This window comes from Prinia subflava, chromosome 2 (genome assembly GCF_021018805.1).
Source record: "Prinia subflava isolate CZ2003 ecotype Zambia chromosome 2, Cam_Psub_1.2, whole genome shotgun sequence".
In the NCBI taxonomy this organism is placed as follows: domain Eukaryota; kingdom Metazoa; phylum Chordata; class Aves; order Passeriformes; family Cisticolidae; genus Prinia; species Prinia subflava.
The window spans coordinates 80,211,215-80,217,214 of record NC_086248.1 but is presented as its reverse complement, the minus strand read 5'-3'; positions in this window follow the sequence as shown (position 1 = coordinate 80,217,214).

Sequence of the window (6,000 nt, the reverse complement as noted above, 5' to 3'; positions counted from 1 at the left end):
TCAAGCCAAGTCTTCATCTGTGACCAGAACAATGAAGACAGAGGATCTGGAGATCATTTCCCTCAACACTGTCTTGGACATGCTGGTATTAACATGATGCTGTAGAGCATCCATACCTCCTTTGTCATGATTATATCTCTAAAAAATGTGGGCATATCTGCACAGTGATTCACCATTTGGTTAAAATGAGCAAATTCAAATAGAAACTTTTATTGCCCCTTCTTTTAGAATATAAAACATAATGCTTGACATCTGGTATCTTTTAATGGCATCTGGAGCTGTGTCTAAAAAGATACTGCAAAATCAGTTTGTTCAATTAAATTTGAATTTTAGTTGAGTTGTTTTAGCAGAACACAAACTTCTCAGTTTAGAGCTAGTTAAAATTACAGAGCAAGAGGAAAGACACTCTCTAAAGTTCCTTTCTCTAAAATCAGTGTCTCTACATTGTACACCCTTTGATCTCTGGACAACAAAGAACAACCTCAGCTTAGAGGCAGAATGAGAAGGAGAAGCTGAGGAAATAAAACATTCATTGAAAGGCACCATCAGCTGTCATTCAACCTCAGGGTGAGACACTGCTTGCTACCTTTTCAGATCACTTTCTGATTTCCAGCTTACTTTCTTTTTTCTTTCAGAGAGTAAAAAACTTACCAGCAGCTTCTGACATGTTTCAGATGAGCCATTTCCCCATTCTACACTGTCCATGCAGCATTATATTCTATCTCCCAGCAATCATTTGGAGAGCCTCCCATTGATGGTGTGGAACTATTCCTGATGGATACAGCATCTCATGCTTTAAGCTTTGCTGGCAAAGGGACTGTACAGGTCCAATAGATCTCATGGCTAGTGCACGGACATGGGCTTCTACTCTGAAATACCTCCTCAGTGTAAATAAATAATTACATTAATTATGTGAGTAAAAACTCACAGAATCAGACTCATGAGGAATATACAGGGCTCTGGTAGCTAATTCCAGCTCTGCAAGGAACTGAGTCATAGCTTAGCAATTGGCACTCTGTTTGGATGCAGGATCAAGTTCATAAAGCTGCTATATTTTGGTTGCTAGAAGGACCAGAAATATCTATTGTGTTACCACTGATCAGCTGCAGTGTAGTATTGATGCTTCACAACTGATGGAGTTGGAGGCAGAAAAACCAAAATTGAAACCCTCTAACTTTTAATCTACATTACATCAGTTCAAAACTGAGACAGACTTAAGACCGATATGGCCAGTAACCAACAGTTCCTGCAGTTCTGCTGCCAGGCAGTAATTTATTAATTTGCTATAACTCATCTGTCTGTCTGAACCCTAGCACATTCAGTTAATGAACACACTGTAATTTTTTTTAACCACGCTGAGATTTCTATTAAAAGCATTCGATCTGGGTTTTTGAACGTGGCTGCTGGGCTTTAGAAGAAGGAAGTTATTTAACTTCTCATGCACAGAGAAAAATCAGGGGTTGGAATTTCTTCTTGTTTTCCTGATAGTTATCAAGTGGCTCCCACACTCACTTTCCAAATGGCATTCATCCTCAGCTCATTACAGACACTGTTACTATTTAGCAAGGAAAGCAGCAGGTTCCAGGAGCACCTTGACTCCATATTCCAGGCTCCCAAATATTATGAAGCCAGCAAGTGCAAAATAAGGGCTTTAGAACAGTCAACATGTGGCGACAGAACTGAATATTTGCAAGTGTATTGGTGCACTGCAAGAACATCAACGGCAATAGGATAAACTGTATCTCTACTCTTTGGGCCAAATTCTGCTGCCTATTTTCAATGCAGTTACCCCGGTGAAATCAGCTGAGTGGCTCCAGATTTATATTCATGTAATGGAAAGCAGAATCTGACTCACCATATGGAATCAATTTGGAAAGAAGTCTAGTTGCAAGTTTTATCTACAGCTTATTGAATTGTTCATTTTTCTTATTTTCTTATTTCTATTTTTCTTGGTTTTCTTGCAGGTAGATAAGCAATCTGAATTCCTGCTGAGGACTATTATTAAATATCTGAAAGTAAAAGTACCTAGAGAAATGAATGGTCTATCCTATTTCCCAACAGCCATCCAAGTTTCTTTTTGTTGTTACCACACAGAACGCTGACCCAAATCATCACCAGCCCAAAGCAAAAGTGTATAAATAAGTCAGAAATGAGTATTTACCTCTTGAATAACCTGTCCAGAGCCTGCTGCATGTTTCTATAATCACAGCTCTTGCAGAACAGAAGGAATTCTGCTCCTTGGGTTGAGGAGTCCATGGACCTCGAACAAGGGGCTCAGTGGCTCGCAGGCACTGCAGCCCCTGCTCCCAGGGGTTCCACACATCTGGATTTCTTCCACAGCTGCAGCACTGGATCCATGCAGACCCCATGCCCATCACAATAGGTTGCAATAGGTGTGGCAGGCTGACAGGCCTGTGGGGCTCCATCTCCATCCAGGATGCTCTCAAGCATCCAAAGAGAAATCCCACAACACTAAATGTCAGCTGGATTGCCACATCAGTAATGTCTTTACAGGGATTCCCTGTTTTGACAGCTTTGGAACAGAAAAGAAAACAGAGATCTATTAATTTCTGGTCAAATCAATGGGCGTGAGATTTGTGCTGCCTATTCCAGCGGAAGACCTGGAATGAAGCTCATGGCAACATTTGAGAATTATCAGATTATCAGTGGTTTGTTGTTGTTTGTTTGGTTTTTTTTCACAGAGGCAGCATGTATGTCTAGAAAATAATTTTGAGCCCATATACTTAAGATACAATTAAGCACTTAATTAATTTCATCTTAAATCCACAGAGGTAGTATTTTAATTTGAAAGGTGCAATTGATCCTAAAAGATATGGGGGTTTGAAATGATAATCTCTAATGTGGGGCAAGAGAGGGATGGTTATGAAATAAAGGGACAGATAAAGTCAGTAAAATGAACTGTTGGCCTGTAAATACATTTCAGTAATGTTACATTTAGAGAGTTCTGTCTTAGGGTTTGTAATAACTGTTATCATTCAATGAAAGCAAAATATTACTCCTTACACAAGTAAACAAGAGACATGATTAATAGAAGTTACAATAATTAAATTTTTTTAATCAATGCAACCTCCTACAACATTAAAAACAGAAAGGGTAAGTGAGCTCTCTTCAGTGCAACACTAGATTTTAATGAAATAGTGAAAAATTCCAGGAATTACTCAGAGATGGACAAAGCCACTTCTATGCATATATTTGAACAATGTGAAAAGGTACAGCAGAAATGGGTCTGAATAATTGTACTTTATCAACAGAGAAGCAAAGGAAAATTATTTAATTAATGTCAGCTAGTTAAATGAAAAGCCAGCGTCTAAGATCTTCTTCTAAATATAGTGGCAAGAAGCAGCAAATTTGGCTGACAAAATTAATAATGTACTTCCAGCAAGATTTGTGAAAGACCTTTTGAATTAATACCATTAATGACTTTCTGAGTAAGAAATGAACACGCTGATAAATTAATATAGCCTTATGAAATAGCCCAAAGCTGGACAACTGAATAGGTCTGCAAAGAGAAATGAGAAAAGGAAAATCCATGCTAGCCCTACAGAGCTGCAATAAACTTGAGCAGCCGTGTTCCTGCCTGCTTACCTCCTGAGAAAGTTGGGGATGACACAGAAAGCCAGTACTTAGGAAAGTAGGTCACAGAAACAGAGTCACCTGGACTGCTGTGTGAAAAGGCACGGCTATAAATCAGAGCTCCAGCACGGCCAAGTGCAGGACACCCAGCTATGCAAAGTGAGTGCTGCCAAGACAGCAGACTACATCTGGCAAGTTGTAGCTCTGGAAATACTTGGGGTCTGGAGGTGTCCCTGATGCTGTGCTACAGCTGAAAGAGTTCATTTATTCAGGGTTAGATGAAGAAATGTGATACTAATAAACAGGACAAGGAAAGTCACCAAACATTTACTTTGGGAACTGGTGCCCAACTCTGTACTGAGTACAGAAGAACCGTGAAGAGTGCAGAAAATACTTGGAAAATGAAACAAAGGAATGGAAATTTTGCCTTATACTGAAACACTCAGGAACTCAACAGATTCCTGTGTCAAGGAGAATATAAAAGGGCAATTTGCTTGGCAACAAAAATGTAATTCTTCAGAGTTGCAAAAGATCAAATTATAAGAAGCTTAACTGTCTGAGCACTGGAGCTAGACAAATTCTGAACAGTGACTGATTAGCCACTAGGACAGCTTAATAAGGTTATAGTGAATTCCCATCACAGGCCATTTTAAACCAGAACTAGAATGTTTTCTTAATCAGATGCTTTTTTGGAAAGAGAAATAACTTACGAAAGTCCTGTGTCTAAGTTATGCTGGAGGTCAGAGTAAATGATGATACTCCCTCCATCTGGTTTTGTAGTCTCCAAGTAGGAGCCTCAGAATTTGCTTCCAAAGGGAAGGAGCTGGCTCCTAACATCTTTAGCTAGCATTAATTTTAAGTGTTTGGTTCTGATTGACAAAATGCATTCTTCAACGGTAGTCTACAGCAAAGTTATGATTTTCTAACCTTACTACTAAATTTTGACAATTAGTCTTTATTTGTTTAGATTATCTTTAGCAGAAATACTTGTTAGGAAGAAGCTATCCTCCGAACAGCTGGTAAATTAGACAAATTCCCTTATAAAAGAAACTTAGAACTGTGAGAAAGAGACTTTGTGCAAGATTAGATTAACATAACTATTTACTTCAGAAAGGAAAGAGCTATAGGACAATGCCATAACATGTGTATCAAGTCGCTTGTCTCAGTTCCAGAACTAATTACTATTACAAATATTGACTCTGCGCATCCTGCCAGCAATCCAACAAGATGTCTCTTAGTACATTTTCTGTTGAATCAGTCCCAGCCCCAGAACTATATGAGCCTGTTCTACTGGTGTTTATATAGACCCCAGGCCAGAGCAAGTGATTAGCTCCGGCTGCTGCTGCTGCTTCAGCAGTGCAGGATGGCTGAAGTCAGACCTGCATTTACTCAGTTTATTGTTAGTCTCCTCCGTGAATCTGCTGTAGGTGAAGACAGACAGAGGCCTCTATTTTTCCTTGGAAAAATAAAGCTCTGGGAACTTTCATATTTATCTTCTCTTAGCACAAATGAAAGGGGAAAATGGTGCATATGAAGTGACGTTTTTCATTCTAACAGGTTATTTTCAGCAATGTAAGTCCTTGCTAAAAGGTTTAGTAAATCAAAATTAAGCTATATTAGAAGATAATTCTGTCAGGTAACGTTAAACTTCTTCACCTTTTTTGACCTAGGTTCCTCTGAAGTAATCAGAAAATTGATTTCTTTGGGACAAACGCTGGGGAGTTCTCTCCATTATTCTCATTTAGTAGAACTGCCAGTACACTTTTGAGCCTCTATTGATATATTGCATTTTTTCATCTCTCGTTAATACTAGATTAAAAAAATTATCTAGCATAAATACGTATAAAAAAACAGACTAAAAATGCAAGCTAATACAGAATCTCAATCACCTTTGGCAGTAGCTCAGCAAAAAAACCCCCACAAAACCCAAAAATTATCCACAAAAGCTAAAATACTTAATTAGAACATTTCTAAAATCACATGGTTTGGCTTTTCTTCTACTTTTTTTTTTTTTTTAAGTGACCTAAATCTTTTAAGTGGAGTAAAAAGGGGGGGGGGGGGGGGGGTTAAGTAACACAGAGAGGGTTTCTACACGTTAAAATTGTTGGATGTCTTAAAATTTTCTCCATTCCTTTTTCCTCTCATTCCTTTCTTTCATAATGCAGCTATGGAATGGAAAAATCCATTATTCACATGCAGGGCTAGAATTCCTCCACTGAACCAGTCATATTATTTTTTCTAGAATAATTTTAATACAGATTCAAATTCCACACAATTGGATGGGATTCATCCTATTCATGTCTTCAGTTAATTGCACATTCCTAAAGCTGTCAGTGATAATTTTGGTGAAATGTAGGGTGTGCTGCATCATGAAAAACATTAGACACATCCTTCAGACACAAATGC